The sequence below is a fragment of the Megalopta genalis genome, chromosome 4, assembly GCF_051020955.1.
Source record: "Megalopta genalis isolate 19385.01 chromosome 4, iyMegGena1_principal, whole genome shotgun sequence".
NCBI lineage: Eukaryota > Metazoa > Arthropoda > Insecta > Hymenoptera > Halictidae > Megalopta > Megalopta genalis.
Genome location: NC_135016.1, coordinates 6,382,937 through 6,407,330, shown reverse-complemented (window position 1 = coordinate 6,407,330; position 24,394 = coordinate 6,382,937). Strand labels below are relative to the sequence as shown.

The 24,394-nt window shown below is 47.7% G+C and overlaps 3 long non-coding RNA genes across 3 annotated transcripts in view; 2 read left to right on the top strand and 1 right to left on the bottom strand.

The window, feature by feature from the left end:
• LOC117222556 (uncharacterized) overlaps nt 1-24,394 on the top strand; it is a 50,678-nt gene that overhangs the window by 3,878 nt on the left and 22,406 nt on the right. The window lies entirely within an intron of this gene.
• LOC143259388 (uncharacterized) overlaps nt 1-24,394 on the bottom strand; it is a 44,739-nt gene that overhangs the window by 19,320 nt on the left and 1,025 nt on the right. The window contains exon 2 of the long non-coding RNA XR_013033197.1: nt 24,126-24,181. This is a non-coding gene — a long non-coding RNA (uncharacterized LOC143259388). The remainder of the gene's footprint in view (nt 1-24,125; nt 24,182-24,394) is intronic.
• LOC143259387 (uncharacterized) lies at nt 4,196-14,328 on the top strand. Its single transcript, XR_013033196.1, has 2 exons — nt 4,196-5,554; nt 6,260-14,328. It is a non-coding gene; the product is annotated as an uncharacterized LOC143259387 (long non-coding RNA).

The following is a 24,394-nucleotide window of genomic DNA, read 5'->3' as shown; positions in this document are numbered from 1 at the left end:
TTCTCGACGCGGCATAATGCCTTTTGTTAATTATTACAGCAGCCACACTTAGGGGCTTAAAATTCGCCATAAATAATCACTGAGACAATACCACCCCCGGAACCCGCCCCGCCGTTAACTCAGAATCTCTCTCTCTCTCTCTCTCTCTCTCTCTCTCTCTCTCGTTTGCTCTCTTTCTCTCTCACTCAGCATCGAACACCAACGACACCCCACCCACGGTCTTTCTCCGCTCATTTTCCACCCCCACGCAATCTCGTTGAGCCCTCCGCCGCCCCCGTTTTTCGCGTCCCTCGGCCCCAGGTACCTTTTCCTTTCTCGTTTCGCTCGCTCCGTTTCCTGTTCGTCGTTTCCTGTCGATATCCTCCGGCGAAATCCGGCGAAAAAAAGCGCCTCGCGCGATATTCGGCCACCCCACCCCCGCAACGAGAGCGACACCATCGAGGCTCCGGGGGGGGGGGGGGCGGCGCGAGAAACGACGCCGCGGGAGACTACGGCAATTTAGCGACCGTGTACCCGGGTCCACGGAATTATTCGCCGGATCGGCCCTCTCCTTTTCCGGATCGTTAGGATCCTTCCTGAAAGCGGGACTGTTCCGCGGGACAACGTTTAACAAGCTGCCGGAGAGAAGCGCAGGAAGCGCGCAGCTGCACCGGGATTTCTGCATACTGGAAACGTTTCGAGTCGATAGATCGGGCAGATTGCCGAGGCGAGAGTACCTATTATGGAACGCTTTTCAGAGGGAACGCGGGATCACCGTCGATTTTATTGCGACGGCGTTTATCGCGTAGCGTTGTTGTTAGATATTTAGTTAGATATTTTAGAAACACGGACAATAGCAGAATAATAGTGAATACTAGAACAATAGTGAAGTACTAAATTACTGTACAAAGTACAGTAATAGCTAGTATACGATAAAAAATGTAGTAAAACTGTAAAAGAATAATTTTGATAGAAAGTAAATGGCCTAAATAATTAAGAGGACGAGCATCTTGTGATTTCAATGTATTGAAATTAACTCTTTGCACTCGGGACTATTTTAACCCTTTGCACTCAAACAGTCAATTTAAAATAATCCTTCTGACTTACAATATTTCCATTTTATACGATAAAGTGCATTTTAAGCACACGAAATTGCGTCTCGTGATTCATGCAACAGCTATACTTTTAATAATATTTAATATCTAAACTTCGATAATATAAAAACGATCTTAGAGCGTGACATAACAGTTTTACCAGTGCCTCGGAGTCACCACCCTAGTACAAAGGGTTAACAGCGCGAAAATGTCAATTGTGGTGCCAAAATTATTGGCACGATGCGCGGACGCGACAGAAGCGATCTTCAATTTTTTCAGCGAATTTGTGAAGAACAATGTTCAAAAATATGGGTAGAATTTTTTACATCCGCTTTCACATGCTCCATCTATGCTTCAACGTGTTATATTTGTGCATTGTTTGGCAGCTTGGCATTGTTTCGAGCAGGGACACTTTATACAGCGTTCGAAGCAAGAGAAACGTACGTTTCGCAGTTATCGATCCCATCCGGCCGTGTCATTTTTCTATAACTTCGTCTGCGCGAGATACCATTCCTGGAAAAATAGTTGATGCTGCCAAGTAGGCATCGTTCCTGGAACCCAAGCAATGTACACGGCGATCGAGAGCCACGGCGGAAAGTGAGAGAAAGAGAGAGAGAACGTGGTCCGTCGATTCGCGGCGTTCGGTCCTTTATAATCACGCCGTAGCCGGGAAAGAGGTCCGCGGAAGATTTTAATTTTTCACGAGGCAGCCGCCTTTGAGGAATCCCGAAGCGTTCTCCATCAGCGTAATTTTCCTCGCGACGTAACTTCTCGTGCCTTGTCCCATGCCCGGCTTTTAAATTATCCGCCCCTTTAAACACGCTTCCGACGTCTTTATGAACCGTAAACCGGGAATATCGTCCGGGAGAAACAATCCATTAACAACATTCTCGGTGACGAGCCGACAGCCGCCGAGACGCCGCGCGTCTACGTGAAAATCGAATTCGGTAACGCACGGTGGATCGTAAAGAAATTCGCCCGGCTTTATAGTCAATTTGCAACAGCGATACATATAGAAGTGCAGCAATTTCTCCCAGAAACATCGAAGGTCGGCAGATCCGAGAATACTAAGTAGGCCTCACAACTCGTTTTTGTAGAAACTCGGGACAGTCGGCAAAGAAAGGCAGCGACCAGCATAAATAAATGAAGTAAACGCATAAATAAATACAGGAATTTCTCCCTAATTCGCACTGAACTTGCGGACAGAAAAATGGACAATTTGGAGAGAGGCGATACGATTCTTCCGAGACCTCGCGACTCGTTTTTGTAGAAACTCGGGGCAGTCGACAAAAAAAAGGCAGCGACCAGCATAAATAAATGAAGTAAACGCATAAATAAATACAGGAATTTCTCCCTAATTCGCACTGAACTTGCGGACAGAAAAATGGACAATTTGGAGAGAGGCGATGCGATTCTTCCGAGACCTCGCGACTCGTTTTTGTAGAAACTCGAGGCAGTCGACAAAAAAAAGGCAGCGAACAGCATAAATAAATGAAGTAAACGCATAAATAAATACAGGAATTTCTCCCTAATTCGCACTGAAATTTCGGACAGAAAAATGGACAATTTGGAGAGAGGCGATACGATTGTTCGAGCCTCGCGTCTCGTTTTTATAATTGTTGACTCGAACAATCGCATCTCCTCTTCCCAAATTGTCCATTTTCCTGCGCGATCTGAGCGCGGATTAGGGAAAAATTACTATACACAGTAATGCCAGAACAAAAACGACGACTTAACTTCTTTATTTCTAATTTTTCTTACCACGATACGAAGGCAATTCGGCGGCTAAACCGACCATTTTGCATCGTATTCCATCGACGAACCTTGTCATCGACATGGTAATAAATCTCATAGGCGTAGGACCAGCGCAGGGAAATAGCAACCCGAAATTTGGCATTTCCGGGAGAAATTACTGTACTTTCGCCCTCGCGGCCCGTATGAAAACCGGTTCCGATCATTTTTTCCGAAATATTTCAGCGGTTCTTGAACGAACTCCAGCGAGGCGGCGTGCGAGAGAAGACGGATACTTTACCGGGAAGAAACTGCTTTCGTCGGAAACCGTTTTTATCCGGCGTTCTCTCGGCCTGGCCGGCAAAAAGCTAGTCCTCGGTATCGGCCAGGATTCGCGGACCAAAGAAAAGGCGGAAACGATGGCGGGCCGCGTTCTCGCGTTGAATTTACGAGCGCCGCTAAGTACGCTGTCTATCCCGGTACTTTTTACCCTCCTGAATCCCGCGAAGTGATTTTTACCAAAGATCGAGTGGGAAACGGCGGCGGCGTCGTAAAATTAATCGACGCGGAAGAGCCGCGGGATCACTCTTGAACGCACCTAACGTTTGTAAAGCCTCCTCGCCGCGCTGTTTCCGCGATAGCGTCGCCTCGGATTCGCGTAAATGATTCGGAGAACTGGATCCGCGTTATCTGTCCTCGACAATGGTCAACGATATCAACGAGCCACTGCCCGAGCTCGCGACTCGCGCGTTTTTTTTTTAATCCTCCGGGATCTTCGCCGAGCGAAATTTTCTGTTCCGCGTAGGCGCAGCGAACTAGTTTTGAAAATTTGAAATAATGTAGATCGTAATGCAAAAGTGAGATTTGAGTGGAAATTAACCATCTGCACTCGAAAGCCATTTTAACTGTAAATTTAAAATAATTTTTCTGATTTATCGCATTTCCATCTTATATTACAAAGGGCATTTTATGCATATGAAATTCAGAGCTTTGCTATTCATACGATGATTACACATTTGACAATTTTTCAAATCTAAACTTTGATCATTTAAAAATTATCTCGGAACGTGATATAAGAATTTTAGTGGCGCCTCAGAGTCACCACTCGAGTGCAAAGGGTTAAATCACGTTATATTTTATCGCGTTCGAAGATCAGTGTTCTATTTTTCCTTAAAACAATCGTTTGCACAGATATTTGCGATTTTCGAACGAAATAGAAAGAACCTCGCGAGAGGCCACTGTTACGTAATGCCAGCACTACGAAAATACTCGAAGGTTAACGTCAATTACAAGTAGGAGTAATCAGATAAACGGTGATAAAGATTTAACGAGAACTTAAATACAAGACAATGTAATCTCGCGACTTTAAGGTGCACCGACAGAGGCCTCGCAAACAGATTTAACACGTTTGGATTTAATATATGTGTATTATAGAGACCGCGTCGATCGTCGCGATCCTCCGACGTATATGTATGTCAAGGTGACATGATTAACAAGTTGAATCGCAAAGTTCAATTAAATCCTTGACGGTATCGCATCCGACGTTTCGTGACACGCTCGATCGCTATCGAGCTAAAAAATTAAAATCCTAGAAGAGCACGAGTCTACAAATAAACGTAATAAACGAATCCCTAGTGGCCTGACACGCGCTCCAATATTAATAATAAAAATATAATAATAATAATAATAATATAATAATCCTCTGAGAACTCGCAAGGCGAATAATAACAATATTTATTTAATCAACAGGAGAAAGTCTCAGCGTTGCAATATTATAACAAAATATCGCACAAATAGCATGACAAAAAGAAGTAAAAAAATACAGAAGATTAAGTAAGTGATCGCGATATTTAAGCAATGAGAACGGAGAAAAAAGACATCGGTATTAACTAAAAAACTCTCTAAAAATTATCACGTGTACAGTTCGTCAAAAAAACAGCACGTATCGGTCGTTCATTTCGCAAACTCCTCTACGCGCGCAGCAATCCCAAAGGAATCGGGAAACGGTATTAAAGGTTGAAATGATCGTACCGAGATTTTTGCGGATTTCCCGCGGCTCCCGGGCAGACCGCAGCCGCGGATTAAAATCGGAAATGTAGCGGAGAGAGCCCGGCGATTTCCGGAGCGTCCGCCTGATCGGTCCCCGCATTGTGGTCATCGAGATTATATCGGGTGCATAATGATCCTTATTGAGGCGGCATTAGTGCACGTATCTGTCGCGATGCACGCGTCCCGATTATCTCGCGTAGACTGGAACAACCTCGACCCCCGGCGCGTCCCTGGCCACCGTCAGCTGCCTCTTTCTCCCGCTCGATCTCGCGACAAAATGCCTTTTGTCGGCCGCTGTGCAGTGGCAAACACGCGCTCGACTTGGCCGCATCGGGGCCGAGCGAGCGAGCGAGCGACAGAGACGGAGCAGCGATGCGGCCCGGCGATGCGAAGAAGAGGGGGCCTGTGGATGTACAACACAAGGGTCAGCTGATAGCGGACAATTATCTCTCAGTTTAACCCGGCCGATCCGAGCCTCTGGCCGCCGATGTTGTAAATTGTAAAACATTGCTGCGCGTAGTCGATCATCCGGCCGAGATATCGTGGTTCGATGCCGCCGATTCCAATCGCGAGAGAGAGAGAGGGAGAGAGGGAGGGAGAAATCCGCGAGAATTTTCGAGAGAAACAGTTCGGTGGAAATTCGCGAAGTTCTGAAGTTCTGAAGTCTTGGAGAAAGCAACTCGAAGGGACCGGAGCGAAAGGTACCGATTTTTGCCGAAAGCTTAGGTCGTCCACTTAAGGCATTAACGTCAGTATGACTAAAATTAGTCATTCTCCCAACTATTCGCGAACTCTTGCATGGCTAGAAATAGTCGTTTCCTTGATCGCCCCTGAAATGCCGGAGAACTCGCCAAATCTTAACCCTTTGCTCTCGAGTGGCGACTCTGAGACACCACTAAAATTGTTACACCACGTTCTTCGATAATTTTTATAATATCAAAGCTTAGGTATATAGAATTGTTAAAAGTATGAGTCACAAGACTCAATTCCATGTGCATAAAATGCACATTAAAATGGAAATATCATAAGCCAAAAAAGTTACTTTAAATTTACAGTTGATACGGCTTCGAGTGCAAAGGGTTAATGAAAATACTTAACCCGTTGCACTCGGATCCATTTTAACTGTAAATCCAAGATAGCTTTTCTCGAGCTACGCTGTTTCTATTTTATATAACTTAGTGCACTCTGTGCATATAAAATTGAGTCTTGCAATTGATAGAACATTTACCCATTCAACAGTAGTTCGAATATAAACAAACATGATAACGTAAACATTATTTTACATATAATATATAATGATATAACAATTTTCAGTGGTGCCTCAGAGTCACCACTCGACTGCAAAGGGTTAATAGTTGGAAAACTTTAATTTTCTTTAATTGAAAATAAGAAGCTCTCTTTTTAAGGGTACCTTAAGAACACCACCAAGTTTTCGCAGAAACAGCCCGGATCGTATTGTATGAACGTTCAGCGCTCTTTTCGCAGTCTTTCGACTGCTCCTCCGGAGGTCGACGTTTGACCCAGGGGTTCCCGGATGCTGGGACGTCAGCGTACGGCTAACAGGCATTTACGTAACAACGTGTTCACCTTGTTTTCGATAGCGCTGGCCGCGCGGTAGTAAGACGATCCATCGAAGGGGAAAGAAATAGTTCGCTGCAATTTCGTCTGCTCGGTAACCGCGGTAATCCGCGTGCGGCTCGCTTATCGGCGCGAGTGACTTTTGCGGCATTATGTCATCGGTTGTATTAGATTCTGCGACGTGGCACGTCCTGCGTGCGGTCCCGGTTCGACTTCTCCGACGCGAACTGCAAGCTGTCACCGATAAGGACCGGTCGGTCGCTGTTCGACGAACCGATATCGCTCCGTCGAGCATCGAGTAAGGTTACCAAATTTTTCGGCCACGAGGCGAAATCGACCGATGTGCATATCCGAGATAACAAGAACCACTCTGGAATTGGTCGTTTCGGATAGTAAATTCTCTCCGATTGTCTCCCTCGATTTGTGAACGGAAGTGGAGAATTTGGGAAGAGGAGGTGCGATTATTCGAGCCTCTCGTTTTCAGGCGATTTGATCTTTTCCGAAGAAAATTATCTGAAGCTGTGTGTGTAGGTGTATATGCCGTTTTTAAGTTAACTTCGTTGATGATACTCTTTTTAGATAGTATGTGCAGTAAATTCTTCCCGATTCTAGATTAGACGTATATTTGTTGAAACGTCAAATTTTACTCGAACGTTAACTGTACGTGAAGTTTCTTAACTCTTGTTCGTAAGTGTATGTTATTATTGAAAGTATACTTATCCCCGATTGTCTCTCAGCTTGTAGATGGACAAATTGGGACTTATTTTTATAGTCGAAGTTGTATTGTATTGGGTTGTTCGTTAAGTAATGTCGTTTTTTCGTAAGCTATCTATTTGAAAAGCTGAAATTACTTTTTCTTAATAATTTGACAAAACGTCTGAAAGAAATGATGGAAATGTTGTAAAACCGGATAACTAGAATAACTAGAAAAATATATAGTAACTAGAATATAATATATAACTATATATATAACTAAAAAAATTCAGAGAGTAAAAAGACATACTGCACAAAGCAAATCCTCATCGAAAATATCACTAAAACATTTTCTTCTCGAACCTAGATATATCGTTGCTCGGCACTAAAAGGTTTAAACCTCTGCTTTAACAGTCTCGCGTAAGTAACAGAATCTGGTCCTTAATCCTCTCCCTCGTTTCCCCCCGCTTTTTCGTGTTCTTTCGCCGTCCAGCTTGCCCGTCTTTCGAAATCCCTCGCGCACTCGCATATCACCGGCTCTGCTCTCGCCGTCGTTCTCGAGGTATCGGGAGCAATATATTTGTCTTATCCAAGAAACAGAAATTCCGATGCGTTCAAGGGAAGGCGGCACTCGATTAAGAGGACGCCGAAGCAGTTTTCTCGGGGGCGGGAAAGCCATGGAAGTGGCGCGGGGCCGCGCCAGACCCCTTCCGGCGCGAGGTCCGTTAAGAAAATAGCTGGTTAGGACGTTCCCCGCGCGGTCCACGCTCTCTTCCACTTCTCCCGAGGTCGAGATTTCTCGTTAGAGGTTAATTCGCGCAATTGATGCGGTTGCCATCTTAAAACGACTCCGCTCCCCCTCCCGCCCCCTCGCCGCACCGGTCGGGTGTCGTTCACAGCCGGCAGTCCGGGAACGGTTTCCCATTTCAGATACAGGTTTGCCCCCGGTCTAATTTGACCGGACCAACGGCGAGGGGATCGTCCGACGGAAACGGAAGAGGGGAGAGAGAGAGAGAGAGAAAGAGGAAGGGGAGTAGAGAGGAAGAAGGAGAAAGAGAGAGAAAGTTACAATGGAGCGAGGAAAGCAAGGGGGATGCGGTTTCCCGCATCTCGGGCAAAGTACCTCCATGAAGTTCGTTTTATTCGCCTGCGAAAAGAAAATTTCCGCGCGGATACAAGCACGGAACGCGCGTACCGGCGGATACTTGCCGGGGGAAAATCTTTCTTTCGCCGGGATTCGGTCCACAATTTCAAATTAACTCGCGGTTAAGTTGACGGATCGCGGACTGCGGGCTCCTCGTGCGCGCCGGCGCACAGGGGACGGTTTACGCTTCCTGAAATTAGTTTGTACACGGGAAATTTATCATAACCCTCCTCTCCCGCCCCCTCTCCCCTTAGCCTGGCCCCGCTCCAGTAACGTAAATACTATCGTGAACGTGCAGCCGTCGTGTTCGCGGGAGAGGAAGCCGTTCCTCCGGGCAGAGAGAACGCGCGGAGACTGCTTTCGGGGGTGGAAACGCGGGGTCGATGCGCGCCCATTCGGTCGGATTTCCATCCGAGCGACGAGAATCCGTCCCGTTGAATACTCGTCACGAGACTAATGGCCCATTTCCGCTCCCGCGCCGCGTCGACTATGTTTCTCGGGTTGCTTTTCTTTCGTCCGGCCGCGCCGCCTCCCCCCGCCCCGGGGGCCGGAGGAACCGTTCGGCGACGGAGGGTGCAGGCGCGGAAGAACAATTAAGTGGATTATCGCCCCGTGATTCTTGAGGAGCCGGCCCCGGGACCCTCGGTCTCTTCCTTCCTCTTTCATAATTGACCTCCTGAATCGTGTTTCTCGGCAGGGAACCTGCCAGTTTCCGCCGCGAGCACCCACCACCGATTTTCGGGGACGCCGCGCAGACGACGAACGTGTGTAACGCGTATCCGTTATGAAACATCGCTGAATCGTCGTCGACCATTCTTGGAACAGCAGCACAAATAATACGATAAACAATAGATACAGCATACGAGAGTTGGACGTACAAATTCTGTCTATATTTTTGAACATTGCTCTTTATAAATCCGCTCGCACGAATATTCTTCTTTATTTACTCGATCGTTGTACGAGCAAAAATCCATGGTACAAAATATTGAACAGACGACAGATCGCATCGTACAGATGAAATATTGATGTGCGAAGTTTAATCGTACGTTGTAGACTCGGTTTCTAAAGGCTGAGATTTCAGCGCCGAAAAGTTATGCAACGATCAGCTGTAAAAAGGAAATGTTTGTTCGAATGCGGGTGTTTCTAAGTAAGGAACAAACTGCGAACGTATCGTGTAAATATTTCGTCGTCCCGATTTATGAAACACAGGAAGATAGTACGAAAACGGTGTTCCGTAATAGGTACACGCTCGTGCATTGCTATTTAATTCGTCTCATCTTTTATATACATATATTAAATAAATACTTTGAAGATGATTGCGTTATCTAGAAACATCGATCTGTCGAACAGTAGTGTGAAATATATAGCGGTAACGCATTAAAGTTGTAATAAAATAGCTGATAATCTCGCAGCCCGTGAAAAAGCGTTCCGCAATAGGTGCATTTACCTTGTACGGATCCAACGGGGTTGGGAGAAGGATGAGTTTTGGTGTCGAGGTGTAGGCAGAGTGGTTCAATGGCCGGAAAGCACAAAACCGATGCTGGAAATAATTCTCATCTGTGCGCGCACGGAAAAATCGCAACATGGCTGTCGCGTCACATGCACTTTTCACGTATTTTTTTTGTTTTTCTCCCGTTGGCCCCCCCCTCAACCCGACTCCTCCGCGATTGATTGACAGATGATACCGGACCCCCCACCGCGCGCCTCTCTCCCCGGAACGTGTAATATTCCGGCGTTGAAACCGCATCGAACCGCTCGCTTCGGACTCGAGGAGATTTTTACGCAGCTGTCCGAGCTACTGACAGATCCTATTTACGATTGCTCCGGTCGATCTTTCTCTCCTTTTTTCTCTCTCTTTGTCTCTCCTCTCTCTCTCTTTCTCTCTCTCTCTCTTTTTCTCTCCTTTGCATACGTGTCCAGCGTACGAGCTGGCTTAGACGCTTGCTTCTCCGCAAAATGAACGTGTAATCCGAAGCGGAGCACCAAACTTTTCATATTGCAGGCATTTTCCGAGTACTTTCTCGAGGTCCTAACACGCGAGATATAGTCCTCCGTTGAGGGATTCATATCCTCCCGCGATCCACACACATACACACACACACACACGATTACTTTAATTTCACACGTTCTCCGAGCGTTCGGATCGAGCGCGTCGTTATCGCGTCTTTCTTGCTCGCGGGACACGCCGCACTATTTTCGGCGAATGCAATTGCATCGATCCATTATATTAATAGACAACGAATATTGCAAATCGATCGACTTCTGTTCCGCTCCGAGACCGCTGTTGGACGAAACGTCAACCCTCGAACGGTGGACCATTTTCACGAGTACACAATTGACGATGTTTATACCGTGTCGAGCATTATTCAGCAATTTTTCCAAACATATTTGACTTTTGTTAATACTTCTGTTGTTGTTCCTGGTGCAACAGCCATTTATTTCATCGAATCGCCGAGCATCGACTAAAATTAGATGACGATTTAAATGGCCCGGCTTACATTGACTGTCTAAATGACCCGGTAATCTCTTACTGCGATCATCAATCATTGTGTACCAAAGAAGTTTGATCCGTAAATAAATCAATAAATCAATCAATCCCTAAATAAATCAATCAATCACTAAATAAATCAATCAATCAATCAATCAATAAATAGTAAACATTGTTTCTACCGCCGCGTGGCAAAGTTGATTTTCATTCGGCAGTTCGGTAAGGAGAGACGCCGCATCCGGGACAAAAACTGCATCGGTTTTTTTCGCGTAGAAACGATAGCGTGCGGAAACCGCGAGCAGCGCTCCGCGAAGGGAAATATTCTGTATAAATAAATAAAAATACCGGCGAACGATTTTTCCCTGGCTACAGCGATTCAGATTTTATCGATTGTGTTCCGCGGAACGGGGCGCGCGTACAGAGATACGCCATGAATAGGAAAGAGGTTCGTCTCGTTAACGATATCGCGATCCTAACGATGCTCCAGCATCCGACGCGCGCGGTGATCGTCTCTTCCCGGAAACTCGCGCCACGGTTTCCCCGCTGAGCCGGTGAACGTTTGCCGAGCGCCTCTTTTTTTTCACAGCTTTCCCCGCGATCGAACAGTTCGGAACAGAGTTCGGCGCGGGGCGAGGGAAAGGGAGGACAGGACGAATCTAGACGCGCTTTGTTACCGGAAAGCGAGAAAGGAAGAGCGGGTAGCGGCGGATAGCGAGCGAAACGAACGACGTCGGGAAAGAAAAGGTGGGGGGAAGGGTGGGGAGGATCTATCCGGACGATCCAATAAAAAGTAATGGTTCGAAAAGCCGGGGGTCTTTCGCGAAAAGTCGCCTCGACACCTTTTAAGCTCGGAGACGAACGTTCATCCATCCGCCGGCCGCCACCCCTTTCGTTGTGTCCCTTTTAGCTTAAACTGAACGCGACGGGCACGATCATCCTCGCGAGACAAGAAATTAAGCTGCAGTTAAGTGCCGGCCTGATGAAAAATTAACGGCGACTGCAGGCGCGGATTTCCTTCTTCGTTTCGCCTTTATGGAGATCTCCGGATGAAATTCTGCCTAGCTCGCGGAAATTCGCTTCGAAATTCATTAGAACACCGAGCCAGCCCGGCGCCGCAATTTCATAAACGCGGAGAATCCGTCGGGCGCGCACCCCCCGATCTGCTTTCGAAATTTTACGCTTCTCGCGCCGCTGCTACAAGATCGAGATTCGGTTCGCGACGACGTTCGCCGACGATTTCTCTCGGCGCGATTCTTCTCTCTTTTCGACTCAGCGAAGAACCGCAGAATTTCGCCGTCTCTCTCGTCCACGGTTCTCATGATCACGAGATTCGCTTCGAGCCGCACGGATCCGCTTCCGAAATTTCACGTTTCTCGCGGCGCGATCGAAAATTCGGCTCGCGACAATTATTTCCGTCGATTTCGCGGCGCGATTCTCTTCTCGGCTCGCGAAGGGCCGCAGAATTTCGCAGTCTTTCTCACCCTTCTCGTCCTTCTCGTCTCCGGTTTTCATAATCGCGAGATTCGCATCGAGAGCCGCGCGGATCCGCTTCCGAAATTTCACGTTTCTCGCGCCGCGATCGAAAATTCGGCTCGCAACAATTATTTCCGTCGATTCTTTCTCGCTGTGCGCGCGCGGATCCGCGGAATTTCGAGGCCGTTCGTCGACGGTTCTAAACGACGGCAATCGTCCGGCAAGAAATTACGGGCCGAGTAATTGTCACGCGAACATCAATTGCCAATGGTCGGTCGCGTGTCCGCGCACGCGGTAATTTTCCCGCGAGCAAGGTTTTCCCGGCGACTCTTGATCGCGCCCGCGACAGATATCGAATGTTTTTCGAGCGCTCGCGGAACGATAAATAACGGGCAGCGGCTATCGATGTGTCCGGCTTATCGTAAATCACCGATAACGAGGCCAGCGCGCGTTCCGATGATGTAACGGTTTCACATTTTTGTCGTTGCCTCGACGCCGAGTACGAGAGAGGGCAAGAGATAGAGAAAAAGAGAGAGAGGGAGAGGGAGATGCATCGTTTCCGATCGGAATCCACTCAGCAGGCCCAAAAATCGACGAGATCATCGATCGAGAAGATCGTTTCTTCTAGCAGATTGATTCGGGCGTCGAGATAGAGTTCCCCGATAATCATCTTTCCCGGTTGGAATTCTCCCAAGTAACTTTGAGCTTTCAGCCGAGTCGGAGCTTGAAAGAGCAGGAGGTGGCTGCGGGGAGGGGGTAGCTCCCGGTGGTTATCAGATGCATCCGCGAATTTCATTTTCCCTCGCGCGACTCGCGAGCCGCTGCGCCGCGCCGTTGCAACCGGTGCATCCGCGTCCCGGAAGGATTTCTTCTCCTTGCGTCGCCGTTCGTCTCTCATCTTCCAGCAGTCGCCTTCTCTCTCTCTCTCTCTCTCTCTCTCTCTCTCTCTCACTCTCTCTCGGTCTCGTTTTCTTTCTCTTTCTGCCTCTCTCTTCGGCTCTGCGAGAGAACCGTCTCACGGTTCTTCCCTTCCTCTTCCTCCTCTTCACATTTATCCGTCGAAAGCTCGAGCCGCGGAGGACGCCCATTATCGCTGGAGAGATAATTAAAAAGGCAGGCGCGGGAGAGATATTAAAGCGTCGAAGCGAGGGTAGGCCCTTATCAGCGGGCCGTTATCGTTCGACGGCCATGTTGGGGCCGACTTCTTCCCCTCATCCTCTTAGTCTCTCTTACTCTCTCTCTCTCTCTCTCTCTCTCTCTCTCTCTCTCTCTCTCTCTCTCTCTTGCTGTTCTCTAAAGCGTGAGAGAGAGAAAGAGAGAGTTTCTTTTTTTAAATCGCCTTTTCTGCTCATAAAGCCGCGTCTCCGAGATGAATCTTTAATTGTTGCGCGAACTAACGACGATACAATGATCTCGTTTCCATTCTTCCAGCGCGCACAGAACGTAGGCGTGCCGTGGATGCAATTCAGAGTGCATACAGACACACCCCGGCCTCCGCTCACCACCCCGGGTTGTACATCCAATTCTGTTTTTACGCGGCGGGTACGTTCCAGGAAAAACGGTGTAAAAGAATACCGTGTAAAAAAAGACGTCGCGCGCGCATACATAGGAAAATAGTACTGCTCTAAATATATCTAGAATATTACCGTTCATGGAAATAATTGTCCTTAACCCGGCAGTGCACACGTGGGTGTACAACGGAACCCCCCACCATTCGGGAAAGCCTTATCTTCCTATCGTATTTATATCGCGATAATTATATCGTACTGTTCTATTATACAAATTTTAATACGGAGACGTAAAGAACGTATATATATATGTAGATGAAATAATGTATAGATTAATACATAGATTATATAATATATAGATGAAATATATGATATAGTATGATATAATAAAGATAGTAAAAATAAATGTGATATAATATATAATAATAATAATATGATATATAATAAAAATAAATATGATATAGTATCATATATAATATTGTCAATAAGTGTCAGTTCTTGCTGGGACTCTATGAGGATAATTTATAAAGTTCAAATCAAATAACTTTCCTGACGATGTTAAATCGCGCAAATGAAATCGTGTAAAAAGAATACTGAATTTGTTTCTCCCGACCGTGTTTAATGAAAACCCATGGAGAAACAGAACTGTATATCCTAACTGTTTCACCAACTTTCGTGTGCGATGAGATCGAGAAAAGATGTTGCTGCAGTCCGGGTGCGCGCAGGACAAGGCGGCGATCTCTCCTTTGTTCGATGAAACAATCTCGTTAACTCGAGGCTAGTTGCTATCATTAATTAGCATCCGGCGTAGCTAAAGCGTCCGAGGGGGGTGATCGACAGTCCAGGGTGTCGGGTGTCAAAGGGGTTGGTTCCGAAGGAAAACCAGAGTGACGCGTTTTCTTCGACACAAAGGACATCGTCCTGGCCCTCTTCCCGCCTCATCCGCTTTCCTCTGGTCGGTTCACGGGGCCGGAAGGGGGTGAGGAAGGCAGGTTCGCACGATGCTGGCCCGCAAAGACCGTTGGGGAGGGCGAGAGCAGAACGTCGGGGGTCGTGACCACACGCGTGGAAGGTAGAAAATCTCTCTCTCTCTCTCTCTCTCTCTCTCTCTCTCACTCTCTCTTATTCTCTTACTCACTCAGTCACTCACTCTCTCATTCACTCACGCTATCACTCACTCTCTCACTCACTCTCTCATTCACTCACTCTCTTACTCACTCACTCACTCTCTCATTCACTCACTCTCTTACTCACTCTCTTACTCACTCACTCTCTTACTCACTCACTCTCTTGCTCACTCACTCTCTTACTCACTCACTCTCTTACTCACTCACTCTTTCATTCACTCACTCACTCTCTCACTCATTCACTCTCTCACTCATTCACTCACTCCCTCACTCACTCAATTTTCATTCTCACTCTCACACACAATCATTCGCTCACTCGCTCTCGACTGTGCAGAGAGAGAGAGAGAGAGAGGCCTGGTCGAAGGGTGAGAAAAAGGGCCCCGGTGTCGGACTTGCCGCACGACATCTTATTTCCTACGTGTCCGATACGACGCCAGTAATCTACAAAAGGAGAGCGGAACGCCAGCTGCCGCTTCTTTTCTCTCCCTTCGCACCCTTTGTTTCTTTTGCTCCCGCCTAGACGGGACTGCAAGAACAACCTCGGCGGACCTCTCGAAACCTCTAATGTAGATCTCTCGTGATAAAGTTATCGCCGGGAAATTGCCTGCACTCGCGATCCATCGCCGGAAAAAGAAACATGGGAGCCGATACGACGGTGTTCCCGCGGTCGCCCGAGATTTTTATTTCGCTCCGTCTACTACACCCCGTATCCGTTTCACCGGTCGCACGTTTTTCTCGCGGCGCATGCTGTATCTCCGGTTTCGCGGAAATTCGCCGTCTAATGCATCGCGCGCGCCAAAGAAAGTACATATATCCGGAATTTCGAATCGACGCCGAGTTTCGATCCATCGGCCATCGTGTTTACGGCACAGCTGCTGTGCCCCCGTGTCAGTCGACCTCTCGAGCGTGTTCCGCCCCGCGATTTTTGCAACGTGGAAAGCTGTCGGGCAAACAGTTTGTCTTGGTTTCTGTATTTCTAACGAAATTTAGCCGCTGAGTTCTCTAGCGTCGATGAAAGTTTATCGTTACGACGGGCAAACAAGTCAACAATCTACGGATATTGCTTCGAAAATAGTGCGAAGGGTTGAAAGGAGAACAGATGGGCTACAGTGCCATCGTTTGTGCCCTATTTGCGCCATTGTGTTCCTCGCTGGCAATTTCAATATTGAAGGTTTCTTTACAAGGTTTGTAAGATATTAATTAACGGACCGCGATTTTCATGCGCTTGATAAGAAAAGCGAGTCCATCGAATATGGAACAGTGAAAATATTTATAGAATTTTCGGTTATTCAAGATTAACTTAAATTCACCCTAATTGACACTCAACTTGCGAACAAAAACAAGGATGCACAATTAACGCTAGATTTACGGAGCACAAGAAACAACTGTTTTATATTAGTTTACAAAAGCAACAATAAGACGTTTATTCTGATAACAAGTGTTATTGCAACATTTGCCGCAAGTTGCATACAAATTGAATAAATAACTCATAAATGTATCTCTCTACGATATGGATAATCGTAAATTAAAAAATCGGTGACTTGCCATTTTGACGGGTCGCTAATATTTCCACGTTTAACAGTTTCAATAATACAAAAATATTCTAGTACATGATATAAAAATATCTTCAAGCTCTCCTAATGTCTCTATAGTTCTGTTTTTGATGTAATCATTTTCGTTAAAATTGCATAACTTACAACAGCTGCGAGACTTTCTGTTTTCTATAACCGTTTCGTAAACGCTAAAGTTTTTACAAAAAATATATAACAATGGTATCTCCTCTTCGCAAATTGTCCAATTTTGTTCGCAAGCCGCGAGGGTCGATTAGAGAGAATTTACCGCACTTAGAAACGAAACGATTCGACGTCTGTCTCCCGTAGCTCGCAGCAAGCGTGGACGACTTTTATTATTTCGCGTCCAACCCTTTGAGAGTCAACGTCGAGGTATCGACGGCATCGGGGAACTGTACACCTTTCGATGCATCAATTCCGACGAGTAGAAAGCTACCCGAGGGGGTGGTGGTGTACATTTCTCTCGGTAACGTATACCGGCGACGCGAGTCGCAACGGCAGTGACACAATCCCGAATCGACGCGAACGAATCGTTATATCGGCCGCGTCTCGAACTGTGCCGGGCTCCGGCGGAGAGTTTGCGGAGAAATCCCGCGCGTTTCTGCTCGGTTATATCTGATGGGAGAAGTAGCCGAGAAGTTGGGGAGCTCCGCTGGTCCACGAGCGCGACTCGGAGTCTCCGACGGAAATTTCGGGCCCGGTGAATAATCGTTGTTTCGAAGTCTTCCGATGAACCGGGCTTAGCCTCGAATCCTTTGGAACTCGGGCTGCTCAACCGATATCTGAATTTCGTGGCGATCTGTGAACGGTGTGGAACTCTCCGCGATCCACTTTATGGTTCGGATCGTCGGGAAATACAGGAAAATCCGTCGCGACTCGTCGCGTCTTCTCGAATCTCGCGTCCCATTTCTCGCGTCCCGCTCGGGGACGCTGTCGCGTTTGATGGAACGTTACAAACGCGAAGGCCTGTTGCCGAAATAAATGCTGGTCACGCTAATGCGCCTCCCGCAGCCTCGGAGTAGCGTCGCGAGATGAAACGGATGCATTAATATTCTCTCGGGAGGGGGGGAGGAGGGAGAGTATCACCGGCGGCGTCTTCCCGCGTGGGCAGTGCTCCAGTTTAAGCAGGTGACAAAGGAGAGGCCGTGTCGGTGCAGATGCATCGGTGCATCCGACGCGACGCACAGTATTCGAAGACGGCGGTTCAGACGCGAGAAACTACACGTACATTTACCACCGCGAACGCGGACAAATCCATGAAAACAGATATTTCAACGATGATAACATTAACGCTTTAATGGCCGCTCATGCAATGTCTGTGTGATGCTTTAATTATTATATAGGTGAGCGCTTTAATAATTATATAAGTGATTGGTCTGATAATTATCACACAAAGGAAAAATATTCAATTTGTTGTATTAACCCCTTGACATACTATTTTCTTCGAAATTACTGCGATTAGAAATTTTTCGATCGCAATAATTTCTTAGAAGGGGAAGAAAATTGATGATTCTTGTGCGCCTAAATTTACTCGAATGCTTAAATATTGATGACAAGAGATTAGAATTTGATTCCAATTTTAAAGGACAGAATAACACATCTATGCTCAATAAGTTATTACTAGAAATTTTCGCGACGAGTCGGATTCGTCACAGTTCGGCAAAGGGTTCGGCAAATGTATTATTATTGTTGTTGTTTTTTTTATATGTATGTTCGCACATGTTGGAATTATTTCATGAATTTACATAAATATTGCCAGCCCCTGGCGTCGCCTGACTGCGTAGACGCGCGGTCATTAAAGTGTTAATTGGACACAGTAATTTTAGCATTATTTTACGTTAGACATACAATTATTTAACGAATGAAAACAACAACGAGCCCGGTGACGACAAATATTGGAGGATCGGAGATGAAGATCGGAGATAAAAGAACGCGGGTTTCTCGCGGGTCTAAATCGCCGTTTTCGAACGCTGCGCGTCGCGACGCGACCTCGCATCCGATCGCGATTCGCGAGCGCGGAGATGAGCGGGGCGTGAATTTTGCCGAGGGCCACGGTGCGCGCTCGTCTTATTGTCGGATAGTAGGTCGCATTACTCGGTCAACGAGACAGGGAATAAAACTGTCAAGGTCCCCGTTGTCACGCGCGGCTACCGTCCAGTTAGCGACGCGGGCCCGAGCCTTTCACACCGGCCACGGTTCATTTAGGAACGAATGAAAAGATTGGGCGCAATTGTCTCGTCCTGTGTATCGGGCCGGGTCACATGCGATTCCTCGGACCCCCTAGCCGCCGTTTAAGGTCACCGAGTTTCGCCGGCCGCCGGAAGTTACGAAATCCTCCGGCTCGCCGCGACTCCTCCATTCAGCCATTCAGCTTCCTATTCTTCGGGGTATTAACCCCTCGCCGCAAGAAATACGAGGCACGAGGAACCCCATTGTCTATTAGAATCGATAGATACAGCCCTTTCTGACCGCGACGAAGTCGTCGCACCGTTGCGTAAAGGTGTAGGATTTTCCTATAAGCATCGTCGGGCGTATGCGAACGGCTGGACGCGCGCGTTCTCACCGCTTGCGACTTTCGCGCAACGTGTACAATTATTGGAAATATTTAGCGAATGTACTCTTGTCTCTATGAAATAATATTTCGAAGTTGATTTGACGTCATAGGCTAATTTGGGACCGATAGAAAGGGATCGTTTCTCTGCCAGTAAGGGAAACGCGATTTACAGTAATGTCTCCCTTACTGACGCTCAGATTGTCCATTAAAAATAGTAGAATCAATTAAGTATTTCAATCAGTGTTTCATTCAATACAGAAATAAATTGTTGCGAATATTTGTGTTTCTTAATCGAAACATTATTACTCGGGCCGGTTTATTATTCAGTAAAACGAATTTCAAAGTAAAAATTAATAACAGTGAAATTTCGTACGATTTGAATGAAAGAACAAAGAAGTAATATATTCTTGTTTATTCTCTTTCCGCTGTTTGACATTACAAACACTGATTTGTTTGAGGAAAACGAAGGAATTATTTTCCATCGGATTTAGGTATAAATGCGTCCGACGCACGCGTAACACAAGGAAACGCCGCCTTTAAGCCGCGAATAAAAATGTATTCGCGGAATGTCAGCCGCGCGGATTCAGTGTTACGGAGGGCTAACAAAGGGCCAACGATATTTCCCGCGTATCCCGGGCACACGGTGCGCCCGTCGCGGAATAATCGAGCTAGCTGACGCTGATTACTCGAGGCAAATTAAAACCGTGATCGCCTTTTTCCGCGCTCGCGTTCTCCCCGCTAATTCGCGGGCTCCCGTTTACACGCTTGTTAGCGGTTTCGTCGCTGTTAATCTTCGCGGAACAATGGATCGTCTTGATTGTTTCGCGCATCGGCGTAAACGCTGTGTCGCGTTCACGCGTGACTCGCTTGATTTTTCTAATTAATTTACCCCGCTGTGAACGTGCGGGAGATAAAATCGTCCTGCGGGACGGCTCGCTCTTCGTCGCGAGAACTTCTAGATCCCCGCGTCGACGATCTGCGATCATTTTCAAAACGTAGAGCGAAAATGGGAGGAACGAGTCGCTTTTTATTTACAGCGCGGTTCTTCGTAAATTTAATTTAAATTGAGTTTAAGTTTTTAATTTGATCGGCGGAAAAAAGTTCTAAGATTGGAAGAAAATTATGTATATACAGCAATATCTCTCTAATTGACGCCCAGACTGACCACAGAAATGGACAATTTGGGAGAAGGAGATACGATTATTCGAGCCTTGCGGTTCGTTTTTACAGTCTCGAATCGTCAACAACTGTAAGAACGAGCTGCAGGGCTCGAATAATCGTATCTTCTCTTCCAAAATTCTCCATTTTGGTGAACAATCTGAGCGTCGATTAAATTCGAAGCTTTGACTCGCAAGAACGCCTCGATCTCCGGATCGGCGACGCGCGACAGTTCGTGAAAGTAGCGGGGAAACCGGATCGTCCTTAGTCGTGCGAATTAAACGAGAGCAACGAGTCGGTCTCTTTTTACGGTTAACCGCGGTTCGCCTATTCCAGGAAGTTGGGTTTGTCAGATTTCCTTAATTTCACAATTAAGGCCCCATTACGGCTCGCAGCATCCCGGCCCGCCCCCCGAGCCCATTACTTTTTCCGCGTCGTTCCACCCTGCGGGGCATCGCGATATTAATGGCGCGAAGTTAGCCCAGTTCTGTCCGAAAGCTCGGGCGGCCCAATGTTACACCGCCGCGTCGTTTAATACCGAACCGGCGCGTCTACCGGCCGAGTTAATTAAAACATTTGCGCGGAATTAACAGTCCCCCCCGCCCTGTGCCGCTGCCTTGAGGAGCCCCCGCGTACGCGCTCCGGGATTTATCGTTGGACGCGGTCGGTTCTCCTCTCGGCGTGTCTGTCTTCTTTCCACCATTTTCTTTCGACCGATCCGATATTCTCTCCAGCAATTTCTGGTCCTCGATCGAGACCGGCGAGAAGGATGGGCGAGATCGTTTCTGGTTTCGTAGTACGATATTACGAGCGACAAACGGCAAAGAGAGAAGAAGATTGTAATCTGCGGCGGAAAGGCACGAAGCAATTGTACCGCGTTCGCTTTGCGAAGAAAATGAACAGGGGGGAGGGCGGGCGGTGGTGGATCTAGAATTTCGGGCACAAAGGGGATGAAACGGGCTGCTTAGAAATTAGTGTGCGTGGTGTAACGAGATCGTTGATGGCGCGAACGGCCGAGATTTATTGCGTTCGCGGGGCAAAGCATTCGAATCGCGCTCGGAAAATGGTACACAATCGAAGTTTGAGATTGTCTCTTGTTGTGTTGCGGGACGGGTCCGCGGAACCGTTGTCTCCGCAGCGAGGCGAAAGGAGGGAAACACAGGGGGTCCGTGGTAGACGGGAAATGTCACGGCGACTCGTCCCGCGAGCAAATAACACCGTGTTCCGCGAGCAAGACCGACCTAGCCCAGTTTTATCAGAGCCTTCTACACGGAAAGAGAAACAGAGAGAGAGAGAGTGAGAGAGAGAGGGAGAGAGACGGAGGTGGAGCGAGACAGAGAAAGAGAGAGAGAAGGGTGGCGTTACTTTTCCGCCCTTTGCAGCGGGGCGGCTCGAAGCGGGTTGCCGTTTACGAGCCGACTACGCTCTCTCCCTCTCCCTCCCTCTCTCTCGCTCTCTCCTGTGGCACATCGCTCTGTACACGAATACATATTGCCTGCTGGCGGTAGCAGTGCAATTAACATCACTCTGGCTTCAAACCCTCCGCCCGATGAGTGACGAAGGACAAAAAGAGACCGCGCTCGTCGGAGCAACGAAGAGAGAGGAGAGTAATAGTTTTCCCAATCTGTCTCTCTCTCTCTCTCGCTCGCTCTTTCTCTCGTTTGCGGCCTGTTCTCTCTCTCCATTCCTCCGTCACATGTTAACGCGTCTCTCTGTCTCTCCGCGCTCTCGTAGTCACTCTCTCTCGCTGGCAGCCTCCCCTTAACCAACCCCTCTCTTCACGATCACCATGGCAACCGCTCTCTCTATTCTGTCCATGCCTCTCCGAGTTTCTCCCTTTCTGCCCTAGTCGCTCTCTTTACTCTCTCTTCTCTCTCTTCCTCTCTCTCTCTCTCTCTCTCTCTCTCTCTCTCTCTCTCTCTCTCTCTCTCTCTCTCTGGCTCCCTTTAGCCGCCCTTGCCACCATCCGACCGGCCCAAAAACATTGACCTTAGCATCGAGATTACCCCGTGCTCTCTCGCGTACGCATCTCGTATTCATCGAGTCCGCGATGAATCGAAAGCGGAAGCCAGCCGCAGCACTCTCGAAACCGCTCGCCACCCTCGCGCGCCCAGGTCAGCCCCAGCAAGGCCGACTACTCCTCTGTCAGAAGGTATTGATGTCCCAGCTTTTCCGAATTCGCGCACAGGCTCGATAACTGCACGCGGAATTCACGCGAACGCCTCGTTTTACATTGCATTCTCGTCGCCGAGACGCGTCCGCGATTATTGTATCTTCGTTGCTTACTTAAAAACCACCCCTTTCCCGTTCGTTTTGACCACGAGCAAGTGCCGAAACGACAGGAAACTGTCCGTCGAATCTTCTTCGAAACCACCCTTTTGCCTTTAACGCGTTTAGCACCGAATATCAACTGCAAGTATTCGTGCAATTTCATCGAAATCATTCGATCGATGAAACCGAAACTAGAAAGTTCACCCTTTCGGTGCTTGGTATTTTTCGCCGAGGTGCGCGCGACTTTCTTGATCGGAGGGTGAAAATTGACCACTGGAAATATTAGCTTCACGCTTTCGTACGCTGCAACGAAAATGGCACGATAACTATAATCAATTTTTACGGTTAATCAGTTAAGTAATAAATAACAGATATTACCCACAAAAATTAATTACAGTCATCGCGCCATTCTCGACGCGACGAACGAAGAAAATCGTTCAATCGATTCCTGCAAAATGGTCTTCATAAGGTCCGCATTTTTCGGATAAAAAATGTGAAACCGGTTCAGACCGACGCAGCAGGTTCAGCGCAAACAGATCCGTTCTTCGTCCGCTTTCGAACGAAGTGCAGTGACGTTGCGCAATTTTTCGTGGATCGTCGGCGGTTGTCATCTGGATGAAACGGAGTGTTCAGGTGTCGATTGCAGGCTGAGAACCTCTGTGAACGCGACACGTGCGTCTTCCGCCCGGGCGGAACCATTTTAACATGGTTTTGGAATCCATTGCTATCGTAATACGTCGAACAAACCGAATGTTCCTAGGATTTGCAGAACACGAAAGCGTGAAGCTAATATTTCCAGTGGTCAATTTTCACCCTCCGATCAAGAAAGTCGCGTGCACCTCGGCTGAAAATACCAAGCACCGAAAGGGTGAACTTTCTGGTTTCGGTTTCATCGATCGAATGATTTCGATGAAATTGCACGACGATCGCTCGATGCTCGTTTTCGCATCGATTTTTGCTTCGTCGCGGTCCATTCTGTGCTTGTCGCGCGTGGCATAATTCCGCGGGTCGAACGGTATCGTCGGCGAAACAGATTCTTTCGGTCGAGGGAAACCTTATTAGCCCAGCTTGGCCAGCCTGGACGGAGGTCGGCGCGTCGTAACAACGAGGAGATAACGGCGCGCACGCGTTTCCGATTTGTCGCGTTATGTATTCGGGATGAGAAACGAGGAAAGAATTTCCGGGGACGGATCCTTTCGCCGGCGCCTCTCTCCATTATGCTCGCGCGTAGGAGAGATTGCTATCGGATCTCGACGGGTGAAAGCGGAGGCGGGCGAGCAGCAATCGTCGCGGACCACCGCCGGGGAAATAAGCAGCGATCTTTTGGAAATAACGCCCCGTCAGCCTAAAGATCGCGAGCGGGTATAATTTATCACTTTCCTCGAAGAAATGTCCCAGCCCGGCCCGGCCCGGCCCGTCTTTTCCGCGTCGGATCCGCTCTCTCTCCGTTCCGCTCTCTGCACGCGCGACACCGCTCGCGTTCGACGACCCCTGCCATCGTTCCGAAGGCCCTTCGATCAGATTAAATTCTTTACGGGTCGCGGAAACGCTGCCAGTTTATCGATTAATGAACACCTTTAGCGGAACACCAGCCGCCCCCACGGAATCGCTCTTGTCTGCGACCCGGGAATCTTCGCTCCGCGAGGCCCTATACTGGGTGGTTGCGTGCGTCGAACATTCAGGGACTCAAACATTTCGAATACTCACCCTCCGCGGTACGGGGCTGTAGGGCCTGAAATTCGAACCCAATTTCTGGAGCCAACCTAAAGGATTGACACTTGGTTAATGTTTTGACTGTCGCAACGACTTTGAAATTTTATCGAATTCAAGTATTCCATTCGATCGAATTGAAATCGACACAACCCTAATCAAAAACTAGTCCACGAACTTCGACAATTTTGCTAACAGCTTCAAAAGTTTATAAAATTGATATTTAATCGAACCGAGATTGAGAAATCCAGCTGTAACATATTGTG